The sequence below is a fragment of the Gossypium hirsutum genome, chromosome A04 (assembly GCF_007990345.1).
Source record: "Gossypium hirsutum isolate 1008001.06 chromosome A04, Gossypium_hirsutum_v2.1, whole genome shotgun sequence".
Classification (NCBI taxonomy): Eukaryota; Viridiplantae; Streptophyta; class Magnoliopsida; order Malvales; family Malvaceae; genus Gossypium; species Gossypium hirsutum.
In genome coordinates this window covers 37683614-37701639 of record NC_053427.1, presented here as the reverse complement: position 1 = coordinate 37701639, position 18026 = coordinate 37683614, and positions in this window count along the sequence as shown.

Genomic DNA, 18026 nt, shown 5'->3' with positions numbered 1-18026 from the left:
TAAAATGATAGTTTAATAACAGTAATTATCAATAATCTCATAAATAAGATAAAAAAAATATTCAGAACTATTAATGTACCTTTAGCCTACTCTCCCACCAATCATCTAGTGCATCAACGGTTCTTTTTATAGGATTCCACTGTAGACCAATATCTTCGCCTTTAAGTTTCTTCCAAGCTTTCCATTCTTTTTTTAGAGCATCCCACCTATTTTTAAGTTGTTTTTGTGAAAAAACCTTGCCCGCTTCTTTCTCAAAGTTGGTCATTATTTTCAACCATCGATCTTTTGTGAAATGAATACCAGGCCTATTGCCTTTCAATATCTCTTTAATACAAATATCACAAAATATTTCTGTCAATCTCTTATCCCACATTGCTTTCACTTTTTCACCACTAACTTCAACCGCCGAAGTACTCATCTATTGTGTATACGAACAGATTCGTTTCAGCCAGTAAAGCAATTAAGAAAATCAAATGTGAAATAAGTATATTTTTCTACATGTGTATCAAAATCAAAGATAATATCTTAAGAAAATTAGCACAACATATCCAAGCAATATACCAGATCATAAACATCATCTGATCTATAAACTGTTACAGCTAAAAAAATAAACTATAAGATATGTGTATTGAAGGAAGTAAATCTCCAATACTAAACTAAAACAATTGAAGAGCAGGAGAAGTAGAGGCAATTACCTTGTTGATGACCAGGAGAAGCAGAGGCAACGAAAATTGTTCCTTCTTTAGCTTCCAACACTTAAAAAGGAAAAAAAAAAAGAAGTAAAGAGAGATAAACAAAAAAGAAAATAGAAAATTTATGAAACTATAAATTATGAGTTTCATATAATAAAAATCCAAATATGTAGAAATGAAATGGCAAATTACAAGTAATTGGAGTCTCATTTTCTAATAAGAACTACGTAACGCTATTAATAAAAAAGGTGCTATATCTATTAAAAGATGTTGTATCTAAAACATAAATAACATGCAGAATTGGATTTAGGGAATAAGCAGTTTTTTTAGGACAAAAAACAAGTTGAATTCTACATTAATTAAAATCTGTATCTTGGGTAAAAGAAAAAAGAGAGATTGGTAAGAAGATTCCAACCTAACATTTCACTGACTCATGTTTCAACAATCACTTTTCTTCTTAAGCACAATAAAAAATATATTTTTCTATATTGTTAGCAACATCTTTAATAAAACTTGCCACATCCTTGGTAGCATAAATGAATTTCTGACTAAATTCAATTTGCACTCCTAATTCAACAATAAACTATCCTTTCAACTTAAATAAGATGTCAATATATACACATAATTAAACGGCTTCTTGAATTACAACCACATATTCCTCTAAAATACTCATGTAAAATGATCGACATAATAGCAAAGATCTTCTAGTCACTTTAATTATACTAACAAGTAACTTTGCTGACACCTGCTCATCTAGGAAGCTTCTCTCCATACAGGGGATCTAAGCAAGCTAGTTGGCTCATACAGAATGTTGGAAACCACTTCTCGGTTTGTGCAAATTTGCTCTGTATGGCCATTTGAGGAATACAAAGGATAGAATTTTCACCTTTCTTTTTTGCTTTATATTTGTGTTTAATAATAGGAAAGATAAAGATGGGAGCTCTTTAGACTTCAAATTTAAAAATAATATTCTTGCAGGATATCAAGACTAAACTATGGCCAGCTAGTCAAAAATCATGAAATTGCAGCACCACTGCTCATTGTCAAACAAACAGATCAAACATATTTGAATTCCACAATGGTTAAGAATATACCTTTTTCCTCGTGTTCATAAAGTGAAAAAACAAAAAAGAGGCACCTAAATTAATAGTGTACATTAGTTGACTTGTAAAATGAAGTTTTCCTTTGTTATTTTTAGTGGCATCATAACACTTACAAAAGCAATATCTTAGACGCAGAGCACTAAAAATACACATCTAACCATTCCAGAAACCACAGTTTAACATTCAGGAGGTTATATTTGTATGCAGTCTAATCTCATGTCTCATTATAAACGCTTTTATGGATCATTACTACTATACGACAGACACTGATAAAAGTTGGTAAGTGGCAAGAATTAGCAGTAATACAAAGCAAGCAACCTAATGTGAACCATTTACTAGCAATTTACTTAGCTTAATTCCATCCTTACTTAGCTTAATCTTACAACATTTACTAGCAATTTCAAGGTCTAAGCAGATTTGGTTAAAAGCATTTTATCAATTTTCCTTTTAAGTTACAATTAGCATTGAAGCTGACAAGTAACACCTTCCGATTTAGTTAACTCAATACTCCCCTTAAATCCATACAATTAAACCATGATTTCAACCATTAATACGAACAAATATACACATTAACAATTAAATACAAGGCATAAACTTTATCATATTAAAAATAAATCGAAAGCAAAGCAAAAAAAAACTTCACCCACATCGTCAATCAACCCTACACTGCACCCTCGTCCTCCCCTTTTCTATTCAAAAAAGTGCCAAGGCAGTGACTTGTCGAGTAGCCAATAATAAAATAGAGCACAACAAAAAATAGCCAACATACTAGAGAAGAGTTCCAATACCAGTACCAAGACCATAACAGTGCAAAAGAAACTCGGGCTCTCAAATCAGAATGAAAAGGATGAGCTACTGAGCAAGGGAGCGAAGGCAGAAGAAAGGTCTACAGAGAAGAAATATGCAGATCCCTTCGAGAAAGAACAAACGGATGGGAAATCCAACAAGTTGGTGAATAATAAAAACAAAATCACGCCCAATTTATTAAGGTGCCGAATCAAAAATCACAATCCCAACAACTTAAAAATGATCATACAGCTGGGTGCCGCTTGTTAGAAAACAAAAAAAGGGTAAATGAAATCACTAGGAAATCGTGTCCTCCAGACCCCAGCAATGCAGAAAATAAAAACAAAAGCATAATGAACAATTAGAAGAAGAAGAGAAGAAAAAGATAAACTCACCGGTGGAGAAGAGAAGAGGAACAAAGAACCAGACCAAAATGGGTAAAAGCAAAAGAGAAAAACTGAAAGAAATGTGAAAAAATTAGAGTATATTTCATAATTATTTCATAAGATCAAACAATCAGAAAATAAAAACTAAAGCATAATGAAAAATTAGAAAAAGAAGAGAAGAAAAAGATAGTACCAGTGGAGAAAAGAAGATACAGAGAACAATTTCAGACAAAGAATTGAAAAAGTTCTACCGTGAAGGATAGGTTAAAACGGTAAAATACCAACCCAAATGAACTTCAGGCTTGGAAAAGATAAAATAAATGACTTTTTCATCTGTAAAAAAGGACTTAAATTAAGCTAAAAAAGTTGGTAAATTGATAGTTGTTCTTCATTGCTTTTCAGATAAAAGCACTATTTTGGGAAAAAGCTCATCCCAAAAGCAATGAAGAATAAGGCCTTAATCATGCATGCATCAACTAGAAGAGGGAACAGGCGACCTTTGAAACTTTTTACTGACACTAATTGCCTTCTTTTCTCATTTTTTTTGTGTACGTTAATATTTTATAATCAGAAGTCTTTTGATTTGTATTTTTATTCAAAATTTCTTTCATTATTGGAAAAAGATACCTTTTTCCCAAAGAAAATGAGGGTTCAGAAACCCTAGCCTGAAAATTGAAAAAGACGGGCTTACTTAAAAATAAGATTGGACACTAAATTAGATTTAGGCTTGAATTCAGACTGAGTTTTGGGTTTAGAATTTTTAAAAAGCAGATTTGGACTAAAAAATGAAATCAGTTTAGCTTTTAAGCTTTGATTTCAGATCATCTTTCAATTTTAACCCCCAAACTCTAAAATGATTTTATTTAAGCTACCTTTTAACGAAATGGATATCCACCCATTTCATGCTAAAAAATTTTAAAAATTATATTAAATTAAATATTATTTAAACTTGAGGCCAACATTAAATAAACTTTAATTTAGTTCAACTTACAACAAGAAAACGTAATCACACCCTTATTTCTATTTTGAATTGTAAAAATCATGTTAATACCATTTTACTTTTAAAACCAAAATAATCACGCTGAGAAAAGAAATTTACCCTCGATAATATTGAATCTCAAGTCTAAATTATTGGCCTTAAACAATTTAAGTGTCTATAACTACCTCTCTTTATGCATTACTTTTGTAACAAGAAATGTACTGTAACGCCCCAATTTTTGGGAATTTTGTGAATGTTGGCATAGGTTTAATTATGTTAGTGGGCCTCTAGAAGGCCCAAGCTTAAGATAGAACCCGACAATTTTAGTTAATTTTTGTTCCATAAGAAAAAGGGGGTGAAATTATGAAATAAGACCTATGTGAAAATGTTTGAAAATGCTATATGCTAAATTGAAGTGGCCAAACAAATATGAGTGCAAAATAGGAGGATTTGCATGACAAACCTCCCATTTTACATGAAGTGGCTGGCCATCATGTTGTTGAAGACAATATGTGCACTTGATATCCATAATTTATGGTACAAATTGATAAAAATTGATAATGGGTTAGGTAAATGTTCCATGATAATGGGTTAGGTAAATGTTCCATGATGGGCATTTCATGTCTTTTGTATTAAAGAATTAAATGGATGAAATATGAAATTTTATTAAAAGAAAAAGGGGTGAAAAGAACAAAGTTTTGTCCATCTTTGTTCATCATAGCCGAAAGTTAGAGAAGAGAAAGGAGAGGAGAAACCTCTTGAATGTTCGGTCACTTGGGGAAGAAAATTGAAGGTAAGTTCATGGTAGTTTGCTTCTATCTTGATGTTCATGGTAGTTTGCCTTCAATTTTCTTCCCCAAGTGACCGAACATTCAAGAGGTTTCTCCTCTCCTTTCTCTTCTCTAACTTTCGGCTATGATGAACAAAGATGGACAAAACTTTGTTCTTTTCACCCCTTTTTCTTTTAATAAAATTTCATATTTCATCCATTTAATTCCTTAATACAAAAGACATGAAATGCCCATCATGGAACATTTACCTAACCCATTATCATGGAACATTTACCTAACCCATTATCAATTTTTATCAATTTGTACCATAAATTATGGATATCAAGTGCACATACTTGCTTCTATCTTGATGTTCATGAGTTCTTCTTAATTCTACCTTAACTCTTGAAGCATATTTTGGTTTTTGGGTGTGTTGTGAGCATTTGGTCATGAATTAAAATGAAGGAAATGGTTGTTGTTTCATGTTCTTTTGATGGAAAATGGAAGATAGGTGAAGTTGAGCCAAACAAATGATCATGCATGTGTCTTAGATGCTAAAGGGAAAAATCGGCTAACATGTTGTGCTTTAAAATGATGAAATGGAGATTATGATTAAGTAAAAATCATAGATATGTGATGATTGATTGGTGATATACATGTTTAAATAACATGCATGCAAGATAGGTGTGTGAAAGAGTGATTTGGTAATAAATCTGCTTGGGACAGCAGTAGTAACGTGACTTTGGAAAATCACCATAAATTCTGGGAGATGAATTAGAAGCTGAATAAATTATGTAATTAAAGCTTAATGAGTCTAGTTGCAAATGAAATAAACAAGAACATATTTTGAATTCTGTACAATGAGAAATTTGATTCGTAATGAAGAGTAGTCAGATTAGTCAAACAGTGAAACATGGGAAACTTTGAGAAAAATCTGGTATTGATTGGCTAAACCAAAAATTATAAAAATTTTTTGGATAGAAGATATATGAGTCTATTTTCAGGGAAAATTAATGGCACTTGATTTGGAGTTTCGTAGCTCTAGTTATAAATGATTTAGTGACTGTTGCTCAGGAAGACAGCTTGCAGTGAAATTATGATTATGTGGTAAACATTGACAAAAATTTGTTAATGAGTTGCTTATTGATTTCTTATAAGCTTACTATGACCTGTAGGTGTGGTTGGCCGAATATTGTAAGGGGTTAATACGTAGTTTGTATTTGAATAGTTAGATTAACGTGTTAGTAATCCAATTGTAGGCAGTTCGTGTGTGGATCTCGTCAGCATATCGTCGCAAACAGGTGTGTAACTAACACCCTCTTTCTTAGTCTAGATCGGCAAAAGCCGAAATGCCGAAAACCGATATTTTGTAGATTTGTGAGTGTGCGAATGCTCGTGAGGTAAATCGATTAATGTTTTTGGTAAGCTGCAATGTTTGGACTGCAAAATGCATGATTTCTGTGCCCTCGATATTTTTGGGCTTAATGGGCCAAAATTGGAATGATGGGCCAACGGGCCCAATTCGGTAAGAACCCTCAGTAGTGATTCTGTTAGTATGTGAAAGGTAGGAATATGCATGAAAAACCCTAAAATAGATAAATTACTGAAATACCTTTAAAAATGGAAAATTTACAGTTTTACCCTTAGGAGATAAATTATTGAAATACCCCTAGGGTTAAATTGACCTAAATGCATGTTTGACTGTTGTTATTTACTGCATGCCATGTTGTTATTATCTGATGCATGAGACTGGGATATTGACGGAGGAAGTACTGAAAGTGGCTTGTCCACTTACTGGAGGCTTTGCCTCAATTTACTGTTAACTGAGCAGCAAGGCTGCAATTGTGGAGTGTTGGGCAAGGTTGGTTGAGCTATTCCCCACATGGAGTGTATGGCTGGTACGGGTGGAGTGTAGTGGTTGGTGGGTTGAGTAGTCTCCCCAAATGGGCTTGTATATGTTATTGATGTTGCATGTATTTTGAAATGGGCCTATGGGCCATACTGTTATCTGAATAAGGGGCTAAGGCCCAGTTTATTGTAATATGAAAAGGGCTCTGGCCTAGTATCACTGTTACCTGAATGGGCTTAGGCCCAATGGGCTTGAGCTGACTTGGGCTTTGAATGAGTTTTCCTTACACACTAAGTTTCCCCAAACTCACCCCTTCTTTAACCTTGCAGGTGAGCCTTGATGTGGGTGACTTGGAGCCGGAGGGGATTCAAAGTGGCCATGGTGAATACTTTTGGGTTTGAAAAAGATACTGATTTTCTTAAGTTATTTTTAATTACTATTTAATTTTTGGGTTGTAATAATGCCATTTTAACTTTATTTTCTTTTTTGATTTTCTGGGATTATATTATTTTAAACAACTTTAAATTGATGGATCTAATTCAAATGGGCTAGACTTAGGGCGTGATTTCAAAACGATACTTATTTTTTTTAAAATAACACGACGTCACGAATATTCGATTTACCAAAGATAATCACTCAAAGAAATTTCAACTTGTTATAACCAAGTGTGGCAATGGATGTGGGCATGTCTAGGATTGGATCCAATCGGAGAGCTTGGTACTTAAGCAGCCTTCATGGCTCACCTCCTCTGTTATGGATACCTACCTGGTGCCCAGCTTCCATTCACTTGGTTAGTTTGACAAAAATCGGCTTTTTAAAACACTAAAAAGGGAACACGGGTTTTTGACTTCAATGTGGCACGTCGGATATAGGGCCTTAACGTCTGGGCCGGGTTTGGGGTGCTACATGTACAAAGACGTATACATCTAATCATCTCCATACACAATTTTAGTAAAGAAGAACAAATTTGAAAAGCTTCACATCCAAGATTTTTTTTTTGAAAATGATCACAATAAAAGCAAACTTCACAACTAGGTATAAAAACTAAATTAAAATGATGAACAAATTACATAACTAAGAGTAAAATGCAAATAGGAATCATAGCTAACTCATTGAATTGAAACAAAATACCAATAAAGAAGAAAAGGACCTTACAACTAGGTCTCTAAAGTGAAAAGTAAGATGAAATGAAAATAGACCATACAACTAGGCCTCGAAAATGAAACTATGGGTGTGTTTGTTTGCCAGGAAAACATTTTCCGGAAAATATTTTCCTGATTTTCTGGTGTTTTTTTGACTGAAAACCTTTTACATGAGAAAAATGTTTTCAAAATCACGGGTAAAATGCCTATGCTTTTAGGGAAAATGTCTTACAGAATTTTTTTCCGTAAGACATTTTCCAACTCTCACCAGTCTTTCCCCCTTGCGCCGTTCTTCATCTTCCTTATTTTCCATCCAGGTAACTTTCCTCCTTCTACTTCCTCTATTCTTCATCTTTTATTTCCGTTTGATTATATTTTTCTTACTACCTCTAGAATTGTTGAATATTACTGGTAAATTTTATTAGGTTTTCTTTTTTTTTCCTCAACCTCTAGAATTGTTGAATGTTCCGAATAGCTGTTTGCTGCAAATTACTGCTTGTTGCAATTCTATTAATAATCGAAACTAGGGCATTCCTTCTTACCAAAAACAAGAACCCCTTTATAAGTATTTTTAGTTAAGTTTTAAGATTCGATAAAAAATCTATTTTTTTAAAAATAAATTATCTTTGCTTCCTCATGCCATTAACCATACCTCGACCTATAGCTTCTTCTTCGCTTGTAAGCACTCCAAAACCCTAAATTTTCATATTTCCCTTTTTTGGGTTTCTAGAAAATAAGGTAGAGTTTCCCTTTCTTTGGGATTTGGTCATTTTCCGCAATTGGCTTATATATATATAAACTTCTCTGGGTTTTGGGTGCCGTGAACTTTTCTTACCTTTAATTCTCATTCTTAGCTTGGGGTTGGTTCTTTTTTCTCCTTGAAACGCTATGAACTTTACTAGTCTTTGCCCAAGTTTTAACCAAACATAATGAAACCAGAAGCAGAATAGCTTTTGTCTTTCTGTTGATTGAAATGAAATAGCAGCATGTTTTTCAACATTTAAATAAAGGACTTGTGATATTCTTGACATATATACATTAGTTAGATAGATTTTAGTTTTAACATAGCAGTTTTGGTTTTGCTGTTTGGTGCAATTTGGTTTAGTCTTTTAATGCGAATAGTTGTTTGCTGCAATTCTATTAACTATCAGAGTACTGCTTTTCAGTTTTCATTTGGTTGTCTTGAATTTCTTGATATGGAATTGTAGCTGGAAAACTGAACTGACTGGGTAGCTTGTTTCTTAGGCTCCTCCGTTTGTTTTTGACAATCGATAATGGATGTTGCTTTTGTTTTTACATGATTGAATTCTGCTACTCTGTTGATCATAACATGCAAAAATTTGTAGCTTGTGCTTGTTGTTTTGTTCAATTTTTGTTGCTTTCTATTTGCAGGGTTAATAACATGTGTAATTTCTTTGAAAACACATAATAATTAAGGGAAGGAGCAATGTGATGTTGAGGTTATCGACTGACATGCAAGATATGGTTCACATGTATAACTTTGGTGCATGGGTAGCACCAAGTTGGCATATAGACAAAGAGTTGTTATTTTGTTGTATGATTTATTTATTTATTTCATAAAACTATGACATAATTCAATGAGTTGTTATCTAAAAATCAACCAAAAACAGCTAATTTGAGTGTTGGAAATAGTAAATGTAACAACCGGCAAAAATACCATACTAAATTAGTTATAGACATATATGTACCAAGACTTGTACTATAATTTGTTTGTTGTAATCCTAGTTTGTTCTTAAAAGAAGAATCCAAAGTAGCTTCCTTCTGTTTTGGCCCTATGACAGATGCAAATTTTATTTTATTTTTCCTTCTTGTTTTTGCTAGTTGTATATAACACCAATATTATTATTTTCATGAAAAATTCTAATATAATGATGTGATTTAATTTTTTGTACAAAAATTTATAGGTTAATAGTTGATGTATTGATAGTGTTAGGATTTCGACCCGATTAAGCAACGAACAAGAAAATAGCTGAATAAATTGAGAAATTGAACACACAAATTTAACGTGGAAAAACCCCTCCAAATAGGATAAAAAACCACGGGCAAAGATAATTTTACTATAATGGCAAAAGAACGAAGAGTACAAAAGATGGAGATAAAAACTAAACCCCGAAAACCTGAAGACAAAGAACCCACAAAACGTAAACACAAAATTCTCTAAATGTGTTATGAGTTCTAATCTCTAATGGGTATGTTTTCTAAGGTTGTAAAAGACCTATTTATAGGCTAAATTCATAAGTCAAATGATAGTAAAATAATCTAAACTAATCAGTATTTGATTGAAATAAGTAAACAGAGTTTAACTGAAATATTATTTCTCAAATTTGACTAAAAATAGAAGTCATATTTAACAGATAGTTATATTTCTATATATTTATTTAAAAAATTTTTAATAACATGTTATGATCCGATTCGATATATAAAAATATACTTTTAAAAAATAAAAAATAAAAACTAATTATTCTATATACATGATGCTTATAAAGTATTTCACTATTATCAAGTAATAACGTTACTTATTTTATAGAATTACATTTACTATGTAGTTTCAATATTTAACATTTAAAATATTTTGTAAAAAATTATGACTTATTTATCCATATATATTAGGCTGCAAAGAAAGAGGAAAAGTAGTGCTTTCTAATGTTGGAAAAAGAAATTCTCCCCCCCCCCCGAGTTGAAATTTTATTATCAAGTTGGTTTTTTTTTATCGAAAAGGACACTATAAATGGTGACATTTGAGGTCATTTGTTGATACTTTGAAATGAACGTTGAAATTGTTTAATCATAAATATAAACAAAAAAATTCACAAAAACAAGAAAAACCCAGAATTTGAAACAGACAGAAAAAGAAATAGAACCTGATTGAAGCTTGACCAAAACACAGATTGGGAAGGGGAATTAGGTGCTGGGAGCGGCAATGTGAGACCGGGTAGGGGAAAAGGATATGATTAAAATTTTAGGTTAAAATATTTGAGTCGGGTTCAGACTAAAATTTTTTTATCCAAAGCTCAAATATTTTTAAAACGGGTTTTATTTTTAAGTTCAAACTCTTTTTTTGATTTATAATTTTATTCAAACATTTTCATATTTTGAGCAAATTTTCAAGTTATTTTCATATATGTATGTATGCACTTTAGCCATGGTAACTTTATTCATATATGTGATCTTATGATAAGCTTGCATCTTTTTTCAAGTGATCAAATATTTGTGTGTCATTATTTTGTGTAGATGGATCGTAATCAAGATCAAAATGCAATTGTTAGAGTTATGGCTTCAGTTTTAGCTTTTGGGGCTCTTTGGATTAAAAAATTAAAAACTAGGAAGGAAATTGCTTCTCCCCCTCGTGTGAATCGAGATTATGAAAGGGAAAATTATATTAATAGTATTTTATATAGTGGTGACCAATATTGTATTGATCTGATAAGGATGAGACCGATTGCCTTTTTTAATTTTTATGATATTTTAGTAGGAATAATTTGTTACAATCAACTAAGTCTGTGAATATTAGGGAGCAAGTAGTTATATTTTTACATATAATTGGTCATAATGTAAGGTTTCGAGTGATTGGATCTAGATATTATAGATCAACTGAGACAATTCACCATTACTTTAGGGTTGTACTGAAAGCTATTTTGAAATTGTATAAACTAGTTATTAGATTACCTGATAAGTCAACTCCTAGTGAAATCAGAAACAATCCAAGGTTTTATCCTTATTTTAAAGATTGTATTGGAGCATTAGATGGAACTCATGTTCGTGCATCCGTTCCACATTCAACATTTAAGGAAGATTTCGTAACCGTAAAGGGGGGACGACACAAAATGTAGTGGCTGCCATCACATTTGATTTGAAATTTTCCTATGTTCTAGCTGGTTGGGATGGTAGTGCACATGATTCTCGTATTTTAAGTGATGCACTTTCACGCCGAAGAGGATTAAGAATTTCGGAAGGTAAGAATTAACATTAAATACCAAAGAGTTCTAGTAAGCTCATAATTTATTAGTAATATTATGTTTTGTAAAATTGTAGGTAAATATTATCTTGCTGATGCTGGATATGGCATCTGAAATGGATATATTACCCCCTATCGAGGTGTCCGATATCATTTAAAAGAGTTTAGTGATCAAGGGCCTAAAAATGCAAAGGAACTCTTTAATCTTCTTCATTCATCATTGCGAATCACCATTGAACGTGTTTTTGGGATTTTGAAGAACCGGTTTCGTGTATTAGATGCTAAACCATTTTGGAATTTTCAAACTCAAGTAGATATAGTTTTGGCTTGTTGTATCCTTCATAATTATATAATGGGAGTTGATCCTAGTGATTTACTTAATTATGGATTATACGAGGAGCCTGAGTTTGATTTGATAATACCAACTCTTACGGAGCGAGAAGAAAAAGAAGAAGCAAGAGAATGGTCTGCTAAGAGAGACGAAATTGCATAGGCTATGTCGACTGATTATATGGCTAGAAATATTAGGTAGGTTTAGGGCTTAGAGTTATTGTTTCTATGTTATGTATGTTTTAGTATTAAAATTGTTGTTTTTTTTTTGTTAATGTTGGTTCGATAATGATATTGAAAATTTAGTTTGTTGGATTTTGAAATTATTATGTCTTGAATTTGTTAGATATTGAATTTATTATGTTTTAAGCTTGTTGAATTTATTATATTAGATATTGAATTTGTTTGGTTGGATAATGATATTTAAATGATTGACAATGAAAATTATTAATGTAGAATGGGTAAGGGCAACAGAGAAGGGACCTCCAAGCAATTCTAGCAGAGGAGGCCCAGAAAGGAAATAAGCCTTCTAACACTTTCAAAGCAGTTTCTTTTAATCGAGTTACAGTAGCTATTTCTGAAAGATTTCAAGTCCAATGCAATGCAAAGCATGTGGAAAATCATTTGAGGACTGTAAAAAACCAGTGGCAGATTATATGCACAATTCGGGATGAAAGTGGTTTTGGATGGGATGATAACATGAGAATGTGATAGAGCGACATATGATGCAGCAATGATGGTAACATATGTATATATATGTTAAGTATATTTCAATTGTTTTTTACTTGATATTCTAATTGTGTATAATATCCAACAGGCACACAAGAAGTATGAACCATTTTTGAATAAAAGCATTGATCATTATGATGAAATGGCTTTGGTTGTTGGCAAAGATAAGGCAACAGGGAGTTTTGCCAGAACATTTGCTGACATAGATTTGGATGATGGTAACCAAGATTCAGTGCCTATAGACAGAGACAAAGAAGAGATTGAAGAGGTAAGAACAAATGTATCTTCATCTGGCACATCCAAATGTAAAAGAAAAAATGTTCAAGAAAGTGTCGTTGATGAACAAATTAAATTTTTAGGTGAACAACTTGGCAAAATTGCTAATGCTTTGGAACAATTTACTGCGGATAAGGCACCACATCTTTACAAAGAAGTGATGTCGATGGAGGAAGAAGGATTTGATGATGACTTCCTGTGTTCCGTGTTTGATTATCTAGTAAGTCATAAATCCGAGGCCAAAGCTCTTTTAGTTAAAAGTAAGAAGCATAGAAAATTTGGCTTCAAAAATTTTCTCAAGGTTGAAGATATTGATACTTTTAATGTGGTGTAATATTAGTTATGCACTTGGACGATATTGTTGTTATTATGTGGTGTACTAGTAATTATGCATTTGGATAATATTATTAATTTCTAGTATTAATTGTGGTTTGGAAGCTAATTTATAATTATTCAATCCTTGTTTTTATTTTTTTATAACACAATTACAAATAATTTATTTGACTTTGGTTGTTTTCAATTTATGACGGTTAATATTCTAGCTTAATAATTGAGTATTATTATAAATTTAATTTGATTTATTTATTTATAAATAAATCATTGCAATATATGTAAAAATAATTTAAAGTATAAATTTATTAAAAAACAATTTAAAATACAAATTTATTAATATATGTAAAAACAGCTTTTCCGGAAAATATTTTTAGGAAATCTGCCAAACAATAGAAAATATTTTACACAGATTCATCCAAACACCAGAAAAGTAAATCATTTCCAGAAAAGTAAATCATTTTCCAGAAATCATTTTCCGGAAAAGATTTTACTGGCAAACAAATGGAGCTCATAATAGCCCTTTTTAGCGGTGTTAAAAACAACAATTTTAGAACACCATTTTTGATATTTGAGTCTGTAAATAATATTATTTAATATTCATGAGGTTAGTATAAGGTCAATTGAAGTTTGATCCCTTAATTTTGTTAAATAGATAGTTAATTAAATTATAAGGACTAAATTGTAAAAGTGGTAAAAATAAATTGTTATGGATTTTTAATTAACCAAAGGACCAATTAAGTAATTGGACCAACTTCTTTATGCCAAACGGTGGTGGATGTTATTTTTCATCCACTAACCATATTAATTACTATTAAGTTTAATTAATTATAGTTAGTTATTTATTATAAATTAATTTAAGTATAAAAAAATTAAAAGAAAACAAAACCATTTTCTTCATTCTTACTCTTGTCTTCTTCACTGAAACCATAGAGAAATAATAGGGTTTTGAATATAAACTTTTGGTCCTTCAAATTGGTAAGAATTTAAGCCATTTTCTTGTAATTTTTATGTTTTTGAGGTCATGAAAGTTTGATTTAGCTAGCTCGTGTACCAATTTGCAAAATAGTTAAAGTTTCTAAAAGTTGTCATTGATGAATGCTTGAAGAAATTAGTGTTAATTTGTTAGATTTTAAGCTTAGATGTGAAAAATGACTAGACTAAAGTGTATATATTTCAAAATTGATATGAAATTTCTATAATTAGGGGCAGTAGAGAGTTTAATAATGATGTAATTGAGATCGGTTTTGAAATTGAAACTCAACTTTGAAAGTGATGACAATTTCAATTTTAGGAACTAAATTGAATAAAATGCAAAACTTTAGGAGACATCCAAATAATGAAATTGAATTGATATATGCATATTATAGGATGTTATAAAAGGACTGGAATTGATAAGTTGAATTGAATTATTAGATAGATCAAGAATTGAATCAAATTAAAAATAATCAGAGAAAAAACAAAATTATAAATTAGTCTTTAAAGAGTCAATCGCTTACTGTTTTGCCAGGTAAGTTCATATGGAAATTACTATTTTGTTCATGTTATGAACTAATGATATTTAATTTTCTTTTTGGTATGTTTAAATGTAAATTGATTGATTTTGGCATCAATACGACTAAATTGCAAAGAATGAGAAATTATGGTTATTTGTAAATGATACAAAGTATTGAAGTGGATGTGTAATGTTATGTGAAATGTGTAAAATATGTATGCTGGTATAGGGTTTGAAATGATATGATAACGGTAATGATGCCTATATGAACTTAATAAATAATCAGGATACAAATAACATGCCATTAAGGTCCAAACAAGAACAAATTTGATTAGGGATTTTTATGATGGCTTGAGATATAACATGTGTTACAAATTCTCTGAAGCTTGTGTGAGCAACCCAGATACGAAGGCTTGTGTGAGCTAGTTCATAAATAAAAGCTTGGGTGAGCAAAATAATCCCGAGTTTCTGAGTTCAATTTACTAAAGTTCTTTCGGGCGGGAAAATGGTAATTTAACAAAAAAAATGATATGGTTGAAATGATTGAACATGAATGAAAATATATAGATACTTGCATATGGTTTATGATTTGGTTTATACATGTTTAAAATGAATTGTTACATATGTATATGATTTTGTTATAAGTTCATGTCATATAAATGAACTAAACTTTGAATGTATTTGTTGACACGTTTATGAAAGTATAAGGATGCCAAAGGATTGCCACATTTTATCCCAATATGATTTAATTTATTAATTGTTGGATTATCAATGTAAGTTAAATAAATTTTCATATGGACTTACTAAGCATTCATCGTGCATACCCTGTTACCTCTCTTTTTCCTTGTAGATTGTTGACTTGAGGAATGTGTCAGTTAGATCTACAAGAAGCTCACACTATCCCGTGTTCGATTTGGTAGTCTTTCAAATATTTTAAAGTTCGATTATGTGCAATGTAAATAGGTGTTAATATATGTTTTAACTTTAGATTGATAGTTTGGTTTGAACTTAAGATATGTTTATTATTAAGTGAAGATCAAAGGTGATGATGTGCCTAAGATTGCCTTTCGATCAAGGTATGACCATTATGAATTTTTAGTAATGCCTTTTAGTTTAACTAATGCGCCTATAGTATTCATGGACTTGATGAATAGAGTGCTTCAACCATATTTAGATCAGTTTGTGGTGGTTTTTATTGATGATATTTTGGTTTACTTTAAGAATGAAGTTGATCATGAGGAACATTTGACAATTGTGTTGAGAAAATTACATGAAAATCAATTATATGCCAAGTTTAGTAAGTGTGAATTCTGGCCGAGAGAAGTACATTTTCTGGGCCATGTGATCTTTACTGAAAGTATTACAGTATATCTTGATAAAGTGAAAGCAATACTTGAATGGAATCTGCCCAAAAATGTCACTGAAGTTCACAACTTTTTGGGGCTAGCAGGCTATTACAAAAGGTTTGTGAAAGGTTTTTCAATGTTGGCAACTCCTCTCACTAGATTGTTAAAAAAGAAAGAAAGGTTTGAATGGACTAATGAGTGTCAGCAAAGTTTTAAGAAGTTGAAGGTAGTATTGACTGAAGCTCTAGTTTTAGCACAACCAGAGTTTGGTATAGAGTATACTATTTATACTGATGCATCTCTAAACGAGTTTGGATGTGTGCTTATGTAGAAGGGTAAAGTTATATCTTATTCATTACGCTAACTCAAACCCCGTGAGAAAACTATCCAACCATGATTTGGAATTTGCAGTAGTAGTATTGCCATTGAAGATTTGGAGACACTATTTGTATGGAGAAAAGTGTCGTGTATTCTCTAATCTAAGGAGTTTGAAGTATTTGTTTATAATAATATTTGAATTTACACAAAATACGTTGGATGGAACTGCTAAAAGATTATGATTTTGCTATAGAGTATTACTCTAGAAAAGCAAATGTTGTGCCTGATACTTTGAGTAGAAAAATAGTGGCAACATTAACATCACTATGAGCAAAATTGAGTATGGTTGATGATGGATCATTACTGGTAGAGTTAACTGTTAAGCCAACTTTTCTCTCTCAAATTCTGGAAAAGTAGATAAAGGATGCATAGTGTGATATGTATAAGTAATGTATGATGTCTGGAAATGCAACAAATTTCAGTCTGGGTAAAAGTGGTGAACTGCAATTCATGGGAAGAATGCGTGTACTAGTTATGAATGACTTAGAAAAGAACTGCTAAGGGAAGCTCATCAGGGACTCATTTCACCCCATCTAGGGAGTATCAAGATGTATAGAGATTTGAAAAGCTTATACTAGTAGCCTGGAATGAAGAGGGAAATAACAGAATATGTTTCAACTTGTTTGACTTGTTAAAGAGTTAAAGCAGAACATCAAGTTTCCTCGGGTAAGTTGTATCTTTGGAGATACCAGAATGGAAATGAGATAGAATTACCATGGATTCTGTATCAGGGCTACCTCTTAGTCTTTCAAAGAAGAATTTAGTTTGGGTGATAGTAGATCGACTTACTAAGTCAACTTATGTTTTGCCAATGCACACTACTTGTTCTCTGGAAAGGATGGCTGAGCTTTATGTTTCTGAGATAGTGCACCTACATGAAATCCCATCTTTCATAGTTTCAAACAAAGACCTAAGGTTTACTTCAAGAATTTGGAAGCAATTACAGGGATCATTGGGAACTAAGTTGCAATTTAGCACTGCATTCTAACCTCAGATAGATGGTCAGTCTGAAAGAGTCATTCAAGTTCTAAAAGATATTTTAAGAAGTTGTGTAATTGGCTTTATGCTGAATTGGAAATTTATCTTCCTCTAGTTGAACTTGTGTATAACAATAGTTATTGTGTTAGTCTAAAAATGTCTCTATTTGAAGCTTTGTATGGTAGAAGATGTAGAACGCCCATTTGTTGAATGGAGTTTAGTGAAAAAAAAATAGTAGCTCCTGAGTAAGTGCATGAAACAAAAGAAAAAGCCTTTACCATTCGTAGTCATCTAAAAGCTCTATAGGATTGTCAAAAAGCTTATGCTGGTCAAAAGAGGAAAGAGATTTCTTTAGAAGTAGGTGATAAATTGTTCTTTCTAAGTCTCTAATTGGAAGAAAAATATAAGATTTGGTCAGAAAGGAAAGTTGAGTCCATAATTGGTAGGGCCATATGAAATCTTAGAGCAAGTTGGACCAATG